Below are 23,216 nucleotides of genomic sequence, written 5' to 3' on the forward strand. Positions count from 1 at the left end.
CCTACCTGCAGTGGAATCTGGCTGTGATTTAAGTTGCAATAGCAGGTACAGATTGGTGTGGTGTAGTGTTGTGTACAACTGAGCTGGTAACCGTGCCTCTGGCAGCCAGGTGTGAGCTCGAGAGAGATCCACAGGGGTGCAGGTGCCTGCCGCACACTGCTTTCCATCGCATTAGGCAGCACCTAACCCGTGTTTATGGTGTGTCTCTTCACAGTGGTGATGGCAGCCAGAATGGATGTGTTTAGGCTAACACTAACTACTTTATTCAAAGTTGTTTTTTTTTTTTTTTTTTCAGGCATACACCAGACAGATTAACAGTTTCGTGTTCTTGGTGTTTTCAGAACAGCTTGTGATGGCTTTGCTCTTCTGTCCCTGTTAACTTTATTGGGATTTCTGTAGCTGAGACCTCTGCTGCATCTTTTAGAAACTTGCTCCCACGCGCTCATTTGTGCTTTGTATTCCTTGGGTTATTTTTCTTTGGCTTTTGTTGCAGGTGGAGGAGGAAAAATAAAAAAAAAGGCAATATTATCTGAACAGATTTTGCATTCAGCTTGGGCTGTGCAATGCTCGCACGGACGAAGTGTGTGCCAGCTGTGCCGCCAGTCTCGCCTGGCCTGAGCTGCCATGCAGCCATGGCTCTGGCCAGAGTGCTGTGGACACCCCGAGGTGTGTCCCAACGGCCCCGAGCTCTGGGGCAGCAAGTCCAGCCAGCGACCGGGCTGTGCGGGCTGTGCCACAGGGGCTTTGTGCACGCTCATTAGCATGCTGGCTGGGCGCCGGCTCTGCGGCGCGCTGGCTTTGCTCGCTCAGCGAGCTCCGCTAGCTTACCAGCTGTTCCTGCTGCTCACGACAATGTCCAGCGTGTCCGGATCACCGGGTTCCTGCGCCCGCCGCCGCACGCAGACAGCCTTTCCGCTGGGGATGCCCACGTGGCCGCCCGTCAGCAGCGGCACTGCATAAAGTAGCAGGCCCTCGCATGGCATATGGTGTCTGGATTCATACAAGATGCAAAACTATTCTGCCGCTAATGCACAATGACTCATAGCATTGCTAATTTTTCTAACAAAAGCCCACTTCCACACCCACACTTTTAACCCCTCGGGCTAAAAAGCCTCCTCTTTTAGTTTCAAAGCCTTGGAAATGTAAGGAGGTAGCTTCTGGATCAATAAATGAAACCCTATATTTATTTAAAGCATATGCAAGTTCTAACGGTTATTTTGAATTTCTGTAAAATGCTGTTTTCAAAGCACTTTTCTAACATATGGGTGGTTTTGTTTCTTTTTGTTCCAAAGTAGATTTTCAGTGAAACGTGTTTTTTTTTTTTTTTTTTTGTTCATTGGCAGTTACATATTAGAAAAGTAGTCTGAAATCAGCACAGAGGATAAGAAGTCATTTTCATTTTAGAAAGAATCAAAGCAATGGTGTCAGTGGGTCTGCAGCGATCATATTCTACAGTGCAAGTTAACTAGCTACTTATGGTAAAAAGCTTTTAATATCTGGCTATTTTTCCTGTATACCAGTTCTTCGGGGAGAAAAATAACATTCTTTCCAACTAGAGGGAGCTACTGTTATCACTGATGCTTGTTCTTAGCCTTCCAGACTAATTCCTTTGTGCAGAACGTACAGCGATCATTTCTACATTTTAATAAAATTACGTGGAATTATCCTGAGTAATTTAGATTAAAAGGATGTGTCTCATCAAATTAAACTGCAAAAATCAGAGAAAACTAAAGCACATACTGGTCGCATGGTACACGGGTGCTCTGCGTGAAAGTGAAATTATGTAGGTCATGAGAAGACTCGTTAGAGGAGAGTGAAAAGCTCGGGTTCCTCCACTTTTGTTGCAAGGCACAAAGCACGACGGAAGTTCATGTGGGGCCGAGCGGGGCGGCGTGGCAGGAAGCCCCGTGCTCCTCGATCACAACAAAAGAACAAAGGGATGTGAGATGAAATATGGAGGTGGCAGGATCTTGGCTGCTCGGGCTCCTCGGGAGCGGGCATCGTGCTGCAGCGAGCCCCTGGGGCTGGCTCAGCAGGGCTGGCACTTGTGCCGGGTGATGCCTGTAAGAAGAAGTGGTTCTTAGCTGAGGGACAGCCAGGAGCTGCGGAGGGGCAGGTGACCATATGCAGGCCTGCCAGGGGGCTCATCACAGCCCCAGTGAGATGCACAATTGCTCACTGCTCCCAAAGCCTGGGTGCCAGCCCCAGGAGCTGCGGTTTCCATCCTGCAGGGCAGCTCTCAGGGCCCTGAGCCACACATGTGCACCTCCACGGGTCGTGGGAGGGCGTGGGGGTGCTTGAAACACACGTGGGCCTCTTCTCGGGCACGTGCCTGACCACACAGGCACTTCCATTAGTGCAAAGGTGCAATCTCCAAGATATTTCTCATTTTTTTTCAAACTTTTCCTCTTTTTCATTTTTAGAGAAAACCTGACTTCAGTATATGTTCTTCATCAGCTATACATGCTGCAATCACTTCCTTCAAAAGTTGAGTCATAGTTTTCTCAATGGGAGAGACGTTTTAAGTGTAGCTTTGATTTTTTTTAATTGCTTTGTTTTTCTCTAAGTAAAAGTGAGCTTCCAAATTCAGTGTTGGCCACACTCTGAGGAGGAGGTGAGGCTAGATCCCCTCCTGGCCTGCGTGCAGCCTGGCTGGTCCGGGGCTTCCGTGAATCTAATATTAAGATGAGGACATATGTAATGTCAATGGCTATTACACAAAAGCTATTTTAATGGGTATCACTGTAATCCTACTTCATACCTTAAAGAAGAAAGATTTTTTCCTTCTACATGCACTTGAAGAAGTTTTGGAATATCTTGTTACTGGAGACATCTTTATTAGGTTGGGGACAAAAGCTTGGAGACAGCAAGGGAGAGGAATGGCAGAAAGATACTTTTTCATGCTTGGCTCATTGGCTGGCTTACTCAGCTTGGATATTTTCTTTCCTCAGTATCATCTTTTTGTGTATATTTCAGAGTAAGATTAATTGTGTTCTTGTGTGTGTATAGGAGCAGATGGCTTTATAATAATTTCTTAAATGTAGTACTAAGGAAGTAACTAGTAAACACGGCATTTTCTGAAAAAAAAACCACACCACAGTTCATTTTCTGCTTTTTAATACTGTCTCTAAATTGGCCTTGACCAGTTTTTTTTTAGATCCAGTAACTTCTGCTGAACAGCTAGATTTATGGGTATTGGTTTAGGATTATCCATCTCGTTCATTTTAGCCTGAGTAACAACGTGGGTGATCTTATAAAACCTTGCTGGTCTACAATTTGTTGGCTTCCTAAACAGGAATTTATAGGCATTCCCCTGCCCACCTTTCAGCTGGACAAAGTAGTGCTGTTTCAGCAGCAGTGCTTTCACTGAGAAATGTTAGCGCTATCATTGGAACAGGCTTAGCGTTCGCTCATTCATTACTGCAAAGCCTTGACACCAAAAATGCATCAACCTGAAAGGGACCTGGTTAACATAAAGAAAATAACCCCAAGCTCACATGCATTTTTCTTTTCTCTCAGTCTGAAAGCTCTTACCTGACTTTGTGCCATACCTAGCGAGCTCCCTGCTATTGGAAGTTGACTTCTGGGGCATTTCAGCGCTGTGCTTGCCAGACCAACACTGTTAAGGTGGTGGAGGTGTATGAGTACTGGAAAAATGACAGAAGTAGAGAGCTGTGACAGAAGTAGAAAGCTGTGTGTGTTCCTTCATGGAAGCTGATGTTTGGAGACTTGGCATATCACAAGTGAACTCCTCCCCTCACTATTAATTTCTGTCCCCGTCCTAGCACCTTCCTGTCCCCGCTGCCACCGTCTGTCCCAGCTGGGACACTCGAGGCTCTGACAGCGCCATTTCCCATGTGCATGCCCAGTGGTAAGACACAGAAGGGGCTGTGATCTGCTTTCTGTCCATAACTGTTAAATAAAACTCTCTGTTACTTTAAAGGCTTGGCACTGCAGAAATAGCAGCTGCACCCACACCTAAAAGTTTTGAATAACCTCGACTACGTTTTTCCAGCTAGCTGCAGATTGTTTTCTAATTGTACTGGTTTTAAGCAGCCTGTGTACCTGACGTTTCACATCTTCATTTTGCCATTAAGATAAAAAGACACATTGGTGTCTTTATTTTCAATAATGTATTTAATGTGCAACAAAAGATTCCTGCTCCCTTCATTTCCGTAGCCAGTTATTTTTCAGAGCATTGCCCTGTTCGCCTTTTTTCTGCTAACCCATTCAGTGCTGTCCTCCCCTGCACTTTTCTATGGCTCATCAATTATGCAGATGTGAGAGAAAGACAGTATAACCCTCTTAGTTAAAGCACTGAGCATGTTTGTGGGGGTGTCAATGGGTAAGAATTGTTCAAATCCAGAAGAACTGTTTTAAGCCAGAAACGTTTTCTTTATTAGGTTTTGCAGAGCCTGCTGGGTTGTGCTCCCGTGTTTTATGACTTGTTGCCACGATAATTCAGCTCATCTTACAGGTTTCTCTAATTGTGATTGATGTGTAATCATTCATTTTATTGAACCTCATTAAGGTCTGCAAACCTCTGTACCAACTTACAGTAATTAGAGCCCAGATAGCCATTCCATCTGTTCACAAGCACTGTTTAATTAATGAACTTTTAACATGTTCTTTGCCTTGTAAAAGCTCTTAGTATTCTCAAGTTGTTGAATAGGATTTGCATGCCAGCATTTCTGTTTTGTTTTTTTTTTTTTTTTTTAATACCACAGCAACGTGCATTTTGGAACCCCAAAAGTCAACACACAAAGTACTTGGATCTCTAAGGCAAATTAGAGAAATTTTACTTTTAGTATATTTTTTTCATGTCAGTTACAATCTCTGTAAAACTGGTGCTGCAAATAAAAAGCTCACGTGGACTTTCTTGTTCTTGTTAAAGCCTAGAACAGCAGTGTTTTAATCTTCCCTGGTATTGCTGAAGAAGATATACACAGACCAGTAAGCAAAATGTTTCATTTTGCTCATACGTAGCACTTACTGGAAGAAAAATTGAAATAGAGTGTGTGCAGACACATCTTCCACCCCTTGTATATCATTTTTTGTGGCATGTAGAACATCAGCACCGAGACAGCTTTACTTGTTTGTAATACTCAGTATAATGAGATTTTAGGGCTCAGTGGATCGGCTAGTGCTGCTGGGAGGTATCATAGGGACTGTGGTAATAATGGGCCAGAACAGAAAAGAATGAGAAAGCAGTAGGACAGGAGTTCCTAAATACTTCGAGCATTGCTCCTGTGGCATCTGTGGGCGTTCTGGCTGTGCAGCAGCATGGCAAGTCAGTGGTTTGTGCAGAATGAACAGATGGCTGCATTTTTAAAAACGAAAGTACATTTCTGCTACCTGATCAGACAGAAGAGGCCATATTTCAAGAGCATTAGAATTTTTCAGAAAAACAGCCCTGGAAGTTTTCTGTACATTAGGAATGCATAGGCAAATAGCTGTACTGAATTTAAATGTCAAATTACAATCACAGGCAGCTCTGGAGCTGGGGTGGTTAGCAAAGGAGGAAAAGGACACCTTTCCCGAGGGTGTTCTCACGTTCTTGGTCTCTTGCTGGCTTTTCAGTATGGCGCAGTGTTGTAGTTCTGTAGTTGTGCTTCACCCACTTTGGATTGGCTTGTGTTCACCTTAAATATTCAGGACAAGAATTAAGTCATACCACTCAACTCTCTCAAAATCCTATTCTGCCTCTAAAGCAGGCCATCTGTCTGGGCCAGCCACTCTTTACTCCCGCAGCATGCATTTTAGCTGGTGCTTTGAGTAAGAGCATGGCCTGGAGAAGCAAAATCTGAAGTGAAATAAGAGCCTTAGGCACAGGGCTGCAGCCGCTCTGTTCAGAAAAGCGAGCTGTGTTGCGTGCCTTCTACATTTCACAAGTTGTTTGTGAAAACAGTATGAAGAGCACCTGTTTTTTGTTTTGTCTTCAGTACGCTACTCTATGGCATCGTAGTTGCCTAAGGCAAGGCACAGGCAACCTTTTCTGTTTTGCTGGGGTTCCCGGCCATGTTGATCTTTTACTGGGGGTTTTCCTCAAGTCACTGTCCTCTTTTGGACCAGTTCCAACCTGAATGTCAAGTGTTTCCAGTGCCCTAAAAGGGAACATTTCCAAAGAGTTATCTTTAAGTTCCTCTTCCAGTATTTCCATCCATGTGTTCCTCCCCTCTGCACTGATCCCCACCTGTACCGGTGCAGGGCAGTGGAAATGCAGTGTGCTGCCCCTCCGTGTGGCTGCAGCCATGCTACTGCCAGGCACTGGCACGGCTGCGAGAGAAGTGCTTGTCCCACAGACCTTTTGAGAACGTGCATGTTACGTTCGGGATTGTGTTGGTTTGTGCCAAGAGCCAGGTGTGGGCTCTTTGGCTCAGCTTCGGAGCCTCGGCTTTCCCCACTAGTGGCATTCTGCAAGCTGAGCACTGGGATCTCGTCTGGCTTGTCCTGGAACATCATTCCACCGGCTGCGATTGGGCTACGACCAAATGAATTAGGCTTATTTTTTTATTTAGAGACAAATCCCCTCATCATGTGCATTTAGTAAGGCTTGCTTCTAAAGCCACGACATTCCTTTACAAGCTTCTAGTTCGGAGGATGCAGTTTTGCTTACAAGAAGAAAACTCTAGGATGTGGTTCCTGTGAAGTGCCTTCCCCGCTCACTGCAAGCATTTGTTCTCAACACTTTAGCCTGTTGTCAGCAGGAAAAAATGCACAGGCCACCTCGGTGAAATTTTAGCAGCAAACAGAGCATCCTGATGAAGGAACAGGAGGAGAAGATCTTGCCCCTCGCTTGTTTGCCCTTTCCCTCTGGTTCCTCTGCAGGCCATGTGGGTCCAGCTGGCTGTGCCTAAAGGCCATGCTGCAGTCCCCACAGCTCCGTGCTCCACTTCAGGCGTGCAGCTAGCTGCTGGAAGGCACCCGAGCCTCGCATCACCAGTGCTCTGCTCTTGGCTTGCTCCTGAGGAAACAGAATGAACCTGCGTTCTGCCTCAGCGGAAAAGAGGCAATCAAAGTTCTCAGTGTTATGCTGCAAGAAGGACTTGCTTGAGGGGGTCGAGGGAGAGCCATGCCAGCCAGTTGGTATGCCCTCACCTTGCCTGGAAGCGTCTCCCCCTGCGCCTGGTGTCAGGAGCTGGGAGCCCTGGCCAGGCTTCGACCGGCAGACATCTTCCGCAGGCCGGTGGCAGCGGCGTGCAGAAATCTCTGAGCTTACGGCAGCAGAATGGGTGTCATTAGTGTAATATACATTGCATACATGTTATAGCAATATTGTCCCTTAAACCTGTAAACACAAGTCCTGTTCTGCCCTCAGCTAAATAGAAGTGCTAATTAAGTGAATTACACTTAAGGCTGTTCTGTGACGGGTAGCTGATTTTAAATAATAGACATTTGGTTGAAGACTTTAATATTTCCTGTATTCCATTTGGGAGAACATTTCTCAAATTGTTTTTTATTTTAGGATAAAAATATTTATAACATTTTCTCAGTATGTTGCCTGTGAAATGTATGTTTACATTATTTGGGTTTATGAGGAAAGCTCATAAAAGAAGGATGCAGTTCTCTCTCAGTGGTTAAATATTATTGCATGTTAATCCATACTTTACAAGTTCAAAGACTGCACTACCATGTCCTGTGTTCTTTTTGCTGTTGGTAAAGATGTCCTCATATTGAGCATTCACATTTATGTGAAAAATAGAATTCAGTTCAATCTGTGCATAGATTGTCAGAAAGATTAAAGTGTGCATCATGCAATTTTTCTTCTTTCAGAAAGGGGCCTTTGATGTGCTAATGTTCACTTTCTCCCTTTTCATTCAGAAGTGCTGGTCATTGTTTTACGCTGCAGAACAGTATCTGCCTCATGAAGGCAGATTCTAATACCCTGGTAGCCAAACCTTGCTCAAGGTAGCATAATATAAATATGCAATAATATTAATGGCATTATTCTGGGATCAGATAACAGTGTGCCTGCACAGATGAATAACAAGGCAAAGCCAAGACCTTTATTGAAAATAGGTGTTTCCAAAAGCCAAATATTTTATTTTAAATAATCCACTTAGGTGGCAGTATTACTGCTGTTATACCAAGTCATACAATTCAGTTTTAAAATAGAAAGCAAGCTTGGTGGTGTGGTGGGTGCTGTAGTCTGTAAAAATAACTCTTGAAGACAAGGCTGTAATGTATTTCCAAAGTTAATTAGCAAGTGAAATTATTTGGATGGGCTCATCTTGTGTTGCAGTGGATATTTTCCAGAAAATGGATGAAATTTTGCAGGCTACTCACAGCTCACGTAGCAGGGGATTGATGCAGGTCACAGCACAGTCGCCGTAACAGATTTGCATGGAGAAAGGCTGTTTATATCTACTCTTACCTTTGCCAAAATGTTGATCTTCCTTTTGTTCTTGACTGCTAAGAAATAGTTCACTGAATCCCCTGTGAAGATATATATGGAAAGTGTTAGTGTACAATTGTGCAGGAGCTATTTTAGCATTGATTGTGCTCTATAGAAGACAAAGTAGTGGGCAAATGAGTGATAAAAATCTTCCTTATTAAAACTGGGTGAAATTTGGTGCTTGAGTTTAGAGTTAGTAAGCTCAATATCTATAAACTAGCTGTAGGATGGATGCTTTAGGAAAGTGTAAGCTCACATACATGCTCAACAGTCTGCTGCTCAGGAATCAGAAAAACTGCCTATTGTGTTTCTCAAGTAGTAGAAAACTACAGCTTTGAAAAAGTTGTAATCATAAAAATAGTAAGTTGCATATTAAACTATAAACTAGGAAATGTTCAAAAGTGTTTCTCATGCAGTTTCTTTTAGGTAATTAAAAAAAAGGAAATTTAATTAAAAGGTGGGAGTTGAGAAAGCTAATGGCTTCTCAAGTATTTAATTGATAAAATTAAGACTTAAAAAAAATGGAAAAAAAGCCTGCATAAAGAAAAATCTTGCATATGTCTGCACTTGAAATATTTTCTCTTAAGGTGCAGTGGCAGCAGCACACAGCATTCCTGCCCCGTGCCTTCTTCCCTGCATCACTGGCCCAAGTCTCCTTCCCTGTTTACTTCCCCCAGCTTTGATGCTTCATTAAAAATTCATCTTCTTCTCTCCCCCTTTCTCATTGGGATCCCCATTACCTCCTTTTATGTCTGAAATGACTCAGCAGTGAAGGGCTTCAGAGAACTTCAGAAATTCAACTTAAAGGGCACTGTCTTCGCGGAACAGTGTTAATAATAAGAAAAAATGATGTGTTTTAATGAAAGCCAAGAAAAAAAAGAAGACTTCCCCTCTTTGCTCAGCCTGTGTCTGTGACAAGGGCTGTTGAGCCTGAATGCCACCAAAGCTTTTCCTTCTGGTACCGTGATTAAAAAAATAAAAAAGTAATAAAAGAGCAAAGCAATTCTGCTGAGCATCCAGCAATCCTGTGCACCAGGCGCTTTGCTCCCCAGCCCCCTGCTTCTGCAGGGGTCCTTCTCCCAGTCCACAAAGCTGGCAGTCGGTGCGGGCTGTGGCGCTGCTCTGAGGCTCTCAATGGGGACGGGTCAGTTGCATGGGTGATGGTGGTCGCAGTAGCACAGCACACCAGGGAGCACGGTTTCTGTGCTGCCTACAGTGAGATGCATCAAAAAGCCCCATCGGGAAGCAGGTGGACGGGGCTGCGCAGGGCGGAGCAGCTCAGCTCCTTCACTGGGGCTCCTGTGCGTTTTTGGGTGGTCACAGGGAAAGGCACCGAGGCAGCATGCTTCTCGCCGGTGATTGCTCACGGAGGTGAGAGCAGGAGCCACTTCTGACTCACGCAGGATTTCTACTCCGTATGGTAGCCTCCTCTACAGCAGCACTAGCTCTCTCGTTTGCCTTTTCAAATCAGATTAATTTTCCATTTTAACAAAGTGCTGTCATTCTGGGAATCAGCCTATAATCTCATCGTGATGGAAACGCACACTCCATAACCCAGGCACCTTGGTGATGGGCAGGAGCACGAAGCCTGTGCCAGCACCTTGCTGCTTTCACGGCGGAATTGCTCGTGGATGCTTTCCCCTGTATATCTGTGCAACCCCAGTCTCCTGAGTACCTGAGGTCTTTGCTCTGGGGGTGATTGTCCCACCTCTCTCCTGGTGATGTGCCTTGTCCACATCCCATGCCTGAATTTAGAATGTGGTTGTTTCAATGCTACATCACACAGTTCAGTCATTAGCTCATTTTTTGCCCTTTAATTAAATAGGATGGTAAGCCTCTATGACCAACTGGAATTGCTTAAAGCCTGTGGGGGAGAAGATATATATTTTAAATGTTCTAGAAAGAACAGAACATTTAGAAGAACTTAGCAGCAGTGAAGCTGTTGTATTAGCTTGCCTCTTTGTGAAGGACTCCCTTACATTTTCAGTTTTGCTTCCTCCCCCCCACACTGCCCACTGTATAAGTAAAAAAGCAGATTTCATAAACATGCACCAGAATTTTAATTTACTCCTTTGGGGAAACTGAGAGACATCACAGCATGTACACCGGCTGAGCTATGCAGTGAAAGGGGAATCCGTTCTCCCTACTGAGAGGTCACTTCCAGGGAAAAAAAATGTTGTTTTAAATGCTGGCTTAATCATCTGCTTTTGGGGATCAGATTTTCATTCGTGCCAATGACAAAGCTGGGCGAGCAGAAAGCGGTGGATGCATACTGCTGTACCTGTTGCAGTCTGCATGTTTGAAAGAGTATTCTAATTTAATGGATTTTAAGCAACATTATTCAAAGATCAACAAAAGGCGTACTGTGTTATATGAATAAAAGATTTCCTCCGGATACTTGTTAACCCTACAATGCCTAGCTGATGCAATTGAAGCGCAGCCACCTGGCAGGGAGATTTCGCAGTCAGCTGCTGGGGAGGGCCCTGCACCGGCACACCAGGTGCTGCACTGCGCCTGCCCCATGGGCACCAGGCACTGGGCACTGGCATGAGCCCGCGTCGGGCACCGGGCACTGCCGGCGGCACAAACCCACACCGGGCACTGGGCACCAGTGGCCACAGCACCCAGCAGCGCGGGGATGCCAGGTGTGCACTGGACTGGACCCAGATCCCCTGTGCCTGGGGGTCCCTCGTTTTTGTTTTTTTTAATTTAAAGCCAGGACATCCCCCCTGATTTCTTGGCTGTCTTTTCCTGATGCACAGTTCCTTCCTACCCTCTCATGTAGAGCAATTTCCCAGCCTGTATTGCTGCAGCAACAAGTGCATTTAGTGCTGAGCATCTTGCAAATGGTGTCACTGGTAATGGATGTGATAATAAGCCCCACAGTTACCTATTCCTGATTGTAATGAATGTAAATTATCAAGTATAATAGACCTGAAACTGAGCTATTCAGTGTTGGTCCCAGACATAATGAAAAGATCTGTAATAAAGTAGAAGGGGCAAAATTATTTTTTGTAATTATATTTTGTTCTGGTTGCAGAAGCCTGATCCTTATACTCTTATCAATCTGACAGTGATGGTTTATTAACCTTTAGTAGGTGAAAAACATGATTATAAATTAATCTGAAAAGGTTTTTCCTCAACCAAAGAGTGAGAATCTGGTGGAGAGATTGTTGGTTCATCGGCAGTGTCTGAGGCACGAAGGTGACCTTTGTGCCTGTGCTGTGGGAGGGGAAGTCCTGCACCTGTACATTCAAGTACCTCTGCGTGCTGCTCGGCAGCAGCTTGGTGCAGCCGGTCTCATGCCCATGCAGGTGTGGAGTGTGGCCCTGTTCTGTCACAGTCCATCATACTCTGGCTGTGACCTCGGGATTGGGCTTGACGTTGCCTCTGCAAGAGCATCTGTGATGCAGAAAGGCATCTATTCAGGTGTCTTTGTTTAACACAGAGAAGACTTTTTTTGTACTTAACAAAAAAAAAGACAGTCAAAAGCTGTCTTCCAATATGCACATGATCTGCCATGAAGCCTACAGATAACTGCGGTATCCTGAATTCCCGGCATATACACCCCATTTAAATAACCACTGTAGCATCTTACACAGAAACACGAAAAGCAGACTTACCAAATTTATAGATGAATGTAATCTCAGTTGGTTTGTGAGTATGCAGTGGGCAAAAAGTACCCCACAGTTTGCGTGTGCAAGTGCACAGTTAAGCATTGGCCTTCCCCATTCAGCACAGGTTTTCTAGGCAATTTTATCATCCTCTGTTCTTGCTGTTCTGCAGGGCTGTGTGTTTACCTACCAGGTAAATCAGTAAGCACCACAGAGCATTGTGGCAGGAGTGTTACACATTAATCTGCCCCGGCATGTGCTGGTTTTGCTGTTAGGAGTGTGGCAGCTGGTAGTAGCAGGCAGTTTCTCAGGTAAGGTCACCATGATGCCCCTTAAAGGCAAGGTGAGCCAGTTCATAGAGAGAGGTTCTGTGCTTTTCAAAGGTGCTCCGATCAAGGGGTTGCTTGCAGACATCCTCTGGTTTTCCATGGCCAGCCCCGTGGGGAACTTGCAGGGAGAGGCTCAGCGAGGAGCAGGAGCTGTCCTCGTGCCCACCCACAGGACACGGGCTGTGTGCTGTGGTGCACAGCTGCATACACCAGATTCCTCTCCTCAGTTATTTAAACTATTTTGGAATTGTCCTCCTGCCTTTGCACTTCTCGTCATGTGTAACCTGTCAATAATTATCACTTTTTCAACTTTCAAAGCGTCCAGATTTCTGAAGTGAGTGTATGAGAAAGTATTTTGGAAATTTCTGCTTGCTTTCTCTTATGATTGAGGTGTAATGGTGAGACAAAAGTTGACTTCTGATTTACAGGAGCAAAATTATCTTGCAAGTTACTGAATTGTCTCATAAGCCTGATGAACAGTTCTCCAGGCAGGGGTTTTGAATAATAAATCCGTCATCATCTCCCACTTCCCGTCTCTAGTTGTTTCATTTTAAAGGCTGAGAATGACTTAGAATATCACTGGGTAGTTCAGTTTTTCTATGGCGTTGAGTACACCATTATCCTGGGAGGCTGTTAAATGCGCACTCGCTTTGGTACTGCTGTGATGGAGCTAGAAAATACTGACTCTGAGGCAATGCTGTGACCTGTGCCCTTCTCGAGCTGCACTGTGCAGCAGAGCAGGGTGAGGAGCAAACCTGGTGTGGCATGTGAAGTTTTTAAGAGGCAGCGTACCAGTGTGGTGACATGTCTGACTTCAGGTGAGTATGTGTGCATTTGGAGAACGCGATGAAAATAAGTGTAGCAATGCTAGCATACACCGAGAAGGGTGTATACAATTACATGTTGAAATAAGGAGAAGTGTGCTTGTGGATGTATGTGCATGTATTTGTGTTCGTTTGTATTTTCAAATATGCAATGACAAAATACAGCAACACAGTTTTGAAGACTTTATAAGTCTCTTTCTTGTGCTCTTACAGGCTATCATGTCTTTTTTTTTTTTGTATTAAATTTTAAAGATACAAGTGACTTCCAACAGGATTTTGTCATCAGCTGATAATAAACAAAACCCACAGGCCGTACAGTCCAGTCTGCTCCTTTCCTAAAAGCATGAGTAAAAGCTGGAAGATTGGGTCTGTGGCTGAGTGTCCCCCACTGGCATCTGCCTTGTGTTTGTGGTGAGGGACTCCCAGCCAGGGTGGACTGGCACTGGCCACAGAGCATCCCTGTGAGGCACGTCCCTGTGAGGCACATCCCTGCAAAGCACGTCCCTGCGAGGCACGTCCTTGCAAGGTGCATCCCCGTGAGGCACATCCCTTCAAGGCACATCCCTGAGAGGAGCCCCCTGTCCTGGCGGTCAGAGGCTCCACCTGGGACCATCATGGGGAGCCAGCGCGGATCCAGGCCAAGGCCTCTCTTGCTAAGCAGACAGCTGCGTTCTGCACCAGTGTTATTTCTGAGTGCCCTGAGGGTAGGCACTGTATGGGATGTTACAGCAGCTGAGTTGTGAGGCACTGGAACAAGGTCCATAGGAGAGAGAAAGATGCTCTCCTCTCTTGCGTAGGCTCGAGCAGCAATTGCTGCCACTGTGTGGACCTGTGGGAGCAGCATCGCATTTACGAGAAGGCGCAAGGCTTTCACTTAGCCCTGCCACCCTGTTTATTTTCTGGTTATGGCTCCAAGTAAACATTCCAGTGTCTGCTGCGTGTGTTTTGTGACCAAATCTCATTATCTGCCTTGTCCAGAGGAAGTTGCAGCCATATAGTAGAGCCATGTGATAAACAGCACTTGTAATTCCTGCTTGCCTGACTCACTTATCTCCATCAAGACTATTAATATTTCCAGCATGTAAGCAGTTTCCAACAGCTGTCAAATACAAACAATAAGCTACCAGAAAAACTGTTTCTGCTTCTCCTGCTGAACTTGATTCCCTACTTAATACACATACATGGCCTGAAGCTAAAGATACTGAAGTCCAAGATTAGCCAACGGCTTGGATTTGGGTGTTTCACAGTGTGCTACTGCTGCCAAAAGCAAATGCTTTATCTGAAGAGAAAGAGAGAAATTCTAGCTTTGCAAAAAGGGAGCAAGAGAGCTACTTGACTAAGATTTTAAAATCACAAAATTCCTATTCATGAAAAATCCTGATTTAAGTCACTTTTATGTTTCAAAAATACATTAGTTAGTGGAAGTGTTTTAAAAGTATATCAGTTGCATTTTTTTAAATTTTCCAAGCACTTTTTACTGAGAGAGAGGCAGGACATCGGCTGTTCTCTAGTTCCTTAACCACAAAAATCATCCTGTATCACTTTGAAATACATTTCCAGTCTCTCTGTACCTCTGTCATCTGTAAAATGATGGTAATAATGCACCCTCTCTGCAAGGTTTTCCCTCTTCTTATGAGTAAAATATCTGAATGTAGCCATCCTGCTTTGGAAACCAAGGAATTTAAGTAGCACAGATGCAAGGTGCTCCGTGCAAGATAGGTGAAGAACCAGAGCATCCCTGGGCATATTTAATTTATTTGTGTGGACACAGTATATTTGTTTCTCACTTAGCACGTACTGGCCCCTTCGTTTCCAGTAGGTCACCCAGCCAAGCAGCGAGGGTCTCGCTCTTGGAACAGGCTGAATAATGCCCACATGGCTCGGCCATCTGTAAGTGGTGAATTAATCACAGGCACTGGTGGACAGTGTCTTTATGTCGCACGTTCAGATAGGCTATATAGTGTGATAGCACACACCAGGTTTGACTTTAGTTAAATATTTGGTCCACACATGCTGCAAAAATGAGTGAGTTAGCAATTTTATGCTTAACCTGACGCACACAGTGCAAGCTCTGAGAAAGCACCCACACGAAGCGGAAGGCAGAGGCACGATCCCGCTAGCAATGTTTTGTGGCTTTTGGTTTTGTAGCTCCAAAACAACACTGCAGTCTCCCAAACAGTCCCTGAAGTGTCCAGTCTCTCAGTCAGTCTTTTTTTCTTCGAAGAATGGGAATTGCAAAAGCCGACCAGTCAATGCAAACAGAGCTGGTTCTTTCTCCACGAAGTTTTGTGAAGGCTTTTAGTGCAACACAATGTCAGGCTTCACAAGCAATCATTTCTGCAACCACTTGAATGATACCTCTGAAATGATTACGTGTTTGGAAGGACATGGGTTCACAGTCTTGCATCTGGTGTTATGTTTGTCGGCCTTTATTGCTGTTATTACGGGGTTGAGGTTTTCAAAAGTTCTCCTGATTTGCCTGATAAAAGCTGTCAGGAGTTTTGCCATCCCTCCCACAGGGCAGTGTGGGCAAGTCTGAGCAGGGCTGAAAACCCTACGGCTGTTCTTCACGAACAACAAATTACCAGAACACTGTTCTAGTGGAAAAATACCCATGCTTTGAAAGGAAGCCTCCTCGTCCCTGTAACAGGTGTCTGCTCTAACAAAGATGCTAATAACAACAAAAGGGCATAGTATTGCTGCTATGTGCTTAACAATAGTAGACCAAAGATAATATATTATTTCTGTGTGTTCAAGCAGCCAATTTGAAGGAACTGGATGGCATAAGTAAATGACAAATAATTGAACCTTTGTACCTTTGCCCTTTTTCTAAGATGTCCAAAAGTAACAGCCCATTAGTGGAGTTACTGAAATAGGTGCATTTTGTTAGTGTTTGAATAAAATTAAGACTGCAACAAAGCACGGGGGAAGCATTGCTCGGTAACATGTGACCTTTCCTGCAGTTATTTAGCCCTTGATGATCACCCAGTTTGTGGAACAAGCCAGATAATTGCAGAACATGAGCATCAGCAGCTGTACGTACACTGATAAAGTGGGACAACCATGGTGTTATAATGATCTCTGTGAAAATACGACCTAGGGATTTGTCTTCTGCAACCACCGGACAGCTTTCCTTCTGGACCCGGATAGCCAAGAGTCTGCACGACAGCAGCTCCCACTCGCTGCGTAGGCAAAGGCAGGTCATGGCCGGGCTCTGCTCTCCGTGAACTTCCTGTGCAGGTCCGTCTCCCCAGGGGTCTCCTGCTGTGGGGAGACCTGTGGATCACCCCAGCCCCCCTCTTTCTGTGCCTCTCTCACTCATCCTTTTTGTTGCACAGTGCAGCTTCTTTCCAGGAGTAAGTAGTGCGCAGAGATGGCCAGAAGGTAACTGACCCCACTGCCCTCAGGAGAAACAGCCACTGCATTTCAGGACCCTGGGAAGGTGGCTTTCAATCAGACCTGGGCAGCGTCTGTTCCTGTAGGGTATCTCTCAGAGTGGGATAGGCAACGATGCGCTGGCCATAAACTTGCATAACTGAAGTCATTAGTTCTTGCAGGACGACAGACCATTTTTCAGAGAGAGCTTCTTAGTGGTTAAATCTTTGTGTGCTCTGCAGAATGATTTACTAGCTAGGGCTTCTGGTGCACTAACTGGCAATAGGCAATTATGGTGTCCTTTTAATCAATGGAAATATTGTAATCAAAGTCTTATCAGTATGGTGGAGCATGAAGCACAGCTGTAACTGGACCTGGGATGTGCAGAGGGCCGTCTGTACAACGCAGAACTCAGGGTGCCCTTTTTCTATCTACATGTATGTTTGGTAGTTTTGCCACGGTTTTGTGCACTGCTGCAGTGTTGGTTTTCTGCTGTATTAAGAACAGTCTCAGTTAAACAAAGCTGATAAAGGAAACGAGGTGCATTTCTAACATTATTGTCAACGTTGCTGGTATCTGTACCAACAGGGATACCTGACAGGGGATCATTACAAGTACTCTACATTAGAGTAAAAAAAAGCTCAAGATGTGGGTAAACATGAGCGTCGTTAGAGTACAGACCTGTGTCGTATTGGGAAAGCAACCCGTTGTTCCTTCCCTCCTACCATTATGTGATTGCTCTATAATGCTATCTTCTCCTAGGGGCTTCCCGCAAGGAGGAAGAGGACTAAATTAAGACGAAAGCTTGGTTTCTGCCTTATTCATAATAAATGCAAAAGTCTCCCCTGCAGCACTCGCCATGACTAATGTGCCACAGCTTCTTGACATCCCAGGGCGGTGTGAGCGCAGCTGCCAGGCTGGTGGCTCGCTGCGCACCTTGGGCCGTGCGCTGCCTGGTGAGAGCCATGGGCCAGCACCAGAGCGGGCTCAGCTCGAAGAGCAGGAGCATATGCTCTCTGCTGCAGGGCCCTTGGGTAGGATTTTGCTGCAACATGGCTTGATTTCCAGGGAGCTGGTTTCAAACAGTGTGAAGCGTGTTTTTGTTGTTGTTTTGCTTCACTTTCCTCTTTAAAGTAATTAATGGTGATCATCCATGGGCAAACAAACGTGTCAGCACATTTTGGAAGTGCCGAGGAAGTCTGCTGTGTTACTTTAAGCAGTTACGGGTTATTTGTTGCTGTATGTTGTGGCTGTACCTGAAGCCCTGTCTGTATCGGTCACTACTTAGCATCCTTTGTGGCCCCCTAGCAGGATGCCAGCCCCACACTGGAGAGGGCGATGGCAAAGCTCCTGGCATGTGGTGCTGAGGCTCCAGGCACGCCTTCTGCAGAGCACAAATCTGCTGGGAAATGTCTCCATACCTGCTGGTTTGGGTGAGAGCAGAGGCTCTGAAAAACCCAGGGGCTCTGGTTGAGCCGTTGCCTGTGCCTGCAGATCCCCATGTGGTATGCAGCAGCCGGAGAAGCAAATTGCAGGAAGGGTGGCGGAGCAAAGGGAAGTCATGCTGCAGAGAGGATGCTCTCCTCATTTTGGCAGAAGAGACTCCTCTGCCCGCCTCTGCCCAGATGAGGAGGAGCACCAGCCCTGGCACCTGCCTGCAAGCAGCAGCCTCTGCCCTGGCTGCTCTGCGGACAGATGGACAGACAGCATCCGTGGGGCTGGCACAGGGTGCAGAGCCAACTCTCTCCCGCTCATGCAGCCGTTGCTTCGAGTCAGACAGTTACACAGAGGCAGCCTCCTCTGGTGGTGTGCCATGGCACAGTAACAGTCTTTAAAAATGCATCACTCTCTAAATAATCTCAGATGCTTTGGTTTAAAATAAAATAAATAAATAAATCTGCAGTTGCTGACAGGTGTAGTTTAATTGCACCTGTTCAGTGAAGGATATGTGTTACTGAAATTCCCCAAAAAGTTTTCAGTTAAATTTACACAGTGATGACAGTTACTAGACCATAAGTGACTGAAGCATATTGACTTTCACACTGAAATTACCTGTCACAGCATTTTAAAAGCACGGTAGCTCTTCAGTGCTCAGAGCCATGAGGAGGACAGTCAGGCATATAAAGGTCATCTACCACATTTGTTGGCCTCAATTTTATGGCCCCTGCTTTATTCTACTGTGGTAAGTCCCAAACATTTATACTCGTGTTTGTTTTCAAAACCACTGTTGTTGTGTCAGGGGCAAAGTCTTTTTGAGTACCCAGCTTTGGTTCTCATGGTACAAATTAAGAGGATATTGAAATAAATATAACGGTCAGAAAAGACTTATTTATACTTCTTCGGTACTGACATCTTGAAAGGACAGCCAGTAAAACAGCACTGCATTTCCTCTGCTGCAGGGTCTGTCAGGCCAGCCCAAGCAAACAGCTACTTGCAAAATAGTTTTTCCGTGTCTTGCCTACACAACACCTGAGAATCACCTGCATGAGCTGGAGGTGGGGCTGGAAGCCCCTGGGGTAGAGTTGTGAAACGTGCTTCGTGCATTTAACCATAAGTTCAAAGAATTTCTCTTTCCTTCGAGTCTCCCTGTTTGGGTGGAAGCAGGAGTTGGCTTGTGATCATGTAGACAGCCTTGGTGTCTGATGGGTTGGAAAGAGCTGTCTGCCTCTATACTTTCAGCTTCTCCACTGGCCAGATGCCCTGAAAGATCTTCGCGGGGTGGGATTCACATCACAGATGGGAATTGCAATTGGTTCATGCCAACAGTCAGCATTAACTTCCTTGGTGTACCCTCCGGAGCCAGAGGAACAGTCGTGTCAGTGTGTGCTCCTCATGGACTCCGGCAGTTGGGTCCCAGTCCGGGACAGGAGCCCCCTGGCACTGGCACACCACAAACAACAAGCAGTGGAGGGTAGCCAGGCAGTTCTCGCTTTGCCTGCTCAAAAACCCACAAATAATTTTGGCTTTTGTTTGCATGAAAAGAGTGCTATGTCAACAAAATGCATGGTTGTTTCCATATATTGGTGAGAATATGAAAATGTTGCCAAAATGTTTTTGTTTTCTAAAAATAGGGTGAAGAAGGAATTGCTGGCAGTGATGGGTACCTGGTATTTTTGCTTGAGGTCAGGGCTTGGAGGGATGTCCAAAGTCTCCATGTTTTACACTGCACGTCTGAAGCTGGCACCATCTCGTAGAGGTCAAATGTGGGACTGATGCTTGCGGGTCGTGGTCACTTCACATCTTTTACAGGCAAAACGTGCACAGAACCCCCTTGAAAGCTCGCGGCTGTGTGGCAGCGAGCTTGCAGTCAGAGCGGAGGGGCAGCAGCAGGACGGCATGCCTCCCGACCCCCTGGCAAGTCCCCAGCCCCACAGAGCCCTGGCTCTCCCAGGGAGCCCCCTGTGCTGGCATGGTGCTGGGTGCCGGGGGAGCTGGCTCAGAGCTGCGCCGGCTGCTCCCCGCTCCTGGGGCAGCTGTCAGAAGCGCTGCCTTCTGTCTGCTGTGGGGCTCCCCATCCGGCAGGAGGTCCGGAGTGGGACTCACATGACTTCACGGCGCATCCCGCTGCCTGCAGTAAGGCAACGTGGTGTGTTTCAAGTAGCTTATCTGAGCATCGTGATGTTTGTTGCTCGGCTTGCAGTGCATGGTTGAGCTGTTAAAATAATTTAAAAAGTGATAAAAGAGTTATAAAACCTCATAGCATTGAAGTACTGATATTTGCTGTATTCTATTTGGAGCTAAATTCCTGCTGTCATGCATTCTTATATATATATATTCATGGTCGATAAATTCATGCCTTCTCATGGCTCTCTGCATCATTCAGCATGTGAATCAGATAAAAATGTTTGTTCCTGTTGAAAGCATTTTGCACTAGAGTGTTGTCATGGTAGAAGCAAAATGTAAAATAATGCAGTTGCGTAAGAGGTGGGTCAAATTGCCATACATATTAAAAGAGGCTGCTTTTGATCAGCTCCTTTGAATGTCTGGTATAACTCCGTTTATCTGGAGATCTCAGGGGACGCCCAAAACCTTCAGATAAATGGGGGCTTAGTTAATCAGGGAAGCCAGCTGTCCAGCTCCTTCGGCAGGGTAGGGTTCAAGATCATAACCCATCCTCTGCAGCCAGGCCATCCCCAGAAACGATTTGCATGCTTCACTTCAGCAATCTAGCCTTGAGGCTTCTGCAGCAATGCCAGCCGGGCACTTCGGGCTTTCTCCTGGCCCTGCTTAACCTGCAGCATAGCAATGAGCTGCGGAGGCTGGGCTGCTGATGCATGCAAGGCATAGTTTATATGGCCCTGGGCAAATATTCGCTTCACCTAGGCTTCGCACTCGGGGGGCAGGTTCATGTCACATGCTCGTTCCAGAGATGTGACACAAATTTCATGTTAAAAAGATTTGACTTAACTTAATGTTCTAATAAGTTTAAATGAGTAAAATCCGATCCCTGGTCCTTCAGGGTGAGGGCACAGCAAATGCACAACAACTGCAGCCCTGACAAGCCTGAGTGTTGCACTGCGATTACCGGGGTGGGAGCACTGTTGGGTGGTGATGGGCAGGGAGCTTTTGGGGCTGCAGTTCAGAGACTGTTGCAGATTGCTATGGTACAAGTGGCTTTGAAATGCTGATCCCCAAGCCTTCTGCACACCCCATCTCGTATTGCTGTTCTTTGGGTGTTTTGTGTTCTCTCGGACACTCCAAAATACATTATTGGGACTCCAGGGTATCTGACTGTTGACTAACGATGCCCGCAACAGATTTTGGCAGCCTTTGGTGAGTCCGCATAGCTCTGGGTGCTGGCCTAACCCTCGCGCCTGGTGTTCAGGTGCTTCTCCCTTGGCTGCCCAGCTGGTTGGCTGAGTGGATTTTGGCCAGTTTTTTGTGTACTTTCGGCTATCTTCCGTCTCGTAAGGACGGGCTGTAAGATGTGTGCAGCCAGCCTCCTCGAAACCTCGTCACTCTGTTTCTCCGAGCAGCCTTCAACGAAATGGGTACAAACTTCTGCTCTGCTGGCAGTTGTTGTGCACGTTGTTCACTGCAGTGTTGGATGTGCCGGGCCTTTAATTAAGCAGCAGGATGCAATTAGGCGTGGCGAGAAGAGCCTTTCTGGCCTCCCTGCCTCGCCTCGCATGGGCCCGCCAGCAGACTGCAGGGCGCGCAGTGCGGGGCGCACGGATGGTGGGGCGACAGGCTCAGGTGGCCGGCAGCCGCCAGTTTGGCCGAGCCCTTTCAGCGATTTGTCACGCCTCGCTCCCTCCCTGCTGCGCCCGCACGTGCCAGCTCTGCGGCGGAGGGGCTGCTGGCCAGACGGCTGTGCCGCCCGCGCACCCCGCTGACAGCCCAAGCGCGCGCCGCACAGCCCTGGCAACAGCCGAGCGCGCCACGGAATAAGCATCTTCGTAATGAGAAGTGAATGGCATCCGTCAGTCCCTTTAGAATAGGGCCCAGGCGTGTGCCTCCTCTCCGAGGAAGTTTGGCAGCCTTTTCATTAACAAGAGTCATCAGGAGTTCAACCCATAATAGGGAGGCAGCCCCAAACGCAGGCAGGCTAATGCTTGCGCTATCAAGAATGCGTTCTCCTGGGCTTAGGGGAGAAAAGGGAGCACCGCTAAGCAAATAACGCTGTCAGCAGGTGCACGCTCTGAAACGGCATCTATTGATTTTCTTTCTTCAGGCTTCCACGGGAAGTTTGTAAGAAGATTTATCACATATCTGCTGTCCTCTGCTAGCTTTAAAGCCCAAACTACCGTTTTTTGTTTTTTTGTCTTATCCACAGCAACTCTAGGAACTTGCATACAGCTAAGACGCACTTTGCTTTTTCCCATTGAGAGAAAACACTAGAGCCACCATGTCCTATTTTTAAGTGCTCTGATTTTTTTAATGCTGTTGCAAAGCGTTTTTGTTAATGTGATGAAAGTCACAAATGGCACTTCAATATTAATTAGTAATGCTTTTCAATTTTAAATACCCTCACCTGCATTATGTTGTCATTGGTGTTCCTCTGTCTGCTCCTAATTTCTAAATTTAAATTGGCCTTTTCTCCCCCATAACAGCCTCGTAGAGTTAGAATACATTTCCGCACAACAGAAGCACAATGAGGATCTGAAAACTTTTGTTTAAAACAAGGAAATGGAGAATGAGATGTCATACTGGCTCCTGCGAGCGTTAATTCAGAAAGTCATACGTGAGGTTCTTCAGCCCATTGTAGATTTGTTTCAGGCGTTATCCTGTTATTGGAAGTGTATGATTCACCTTCTGAGAAAACAGAAGCTGCACACAAAAGAAAAAGATTTGCTTTCTCCACTCTGAAAAGCTGCCGCAAGCAGGGGTCCTATTAAGACAGCTGGAAAGTTGCTTCAGCTTGTTACGCTTGTAAGTTTTATTGGTGACTGGTTTTTGATTACACATTTGAATGCTGCGTGTTCCAGGTTGCCGAGTTTTAATTAAAAGGCAATAGTCTTGATTTTAGATTGCTTTGTTGTCTGCATTATGCAGACAATAATGCATGCAAGTTTTTTTTTTTCCACGTACATCATTCATTTAGGATACATAATGATATACCTTCCAGCATCTGCCTTCAATGTAAACTTCACACTTTTAGGATTTGCTTTTATTACTGTTAATTTCTTTTAAGAAGTGTATAATGATCAAATAAATGTGTGCTTGTTTGTTTGTTTTT

General features: G+C 45.9%; 1 protein-coding gene across 6 annotated transcripts in view; it reads left to right on the forward strand.

The window, feature by feature from the left end:
- Positions 1-23,216, forward strand: part of RALGAPA2 (Ral GTPase activating protein catalytic subunit alpha 2) — a 136,325-nt gene that overhangs the window by 98,452 nt on the left and 14,657 nt on the right. The window lies entirely within an intron of this gene.

Source organism: Anser cygnoides, chromosome 3 (assembly GCF_040182565.1).
Source record: "Anser cygnoides isolate HZ-2024a breed goose chromosome 3, Taihu_goose_T2T_genome, whole genome shotgun sequence".
Taxonomy (NCBI): Eukaryota; Metazoa; Chordata; class Aves; order Anseriformes; family Anatidae; genus Anser; species Anser cygnoides.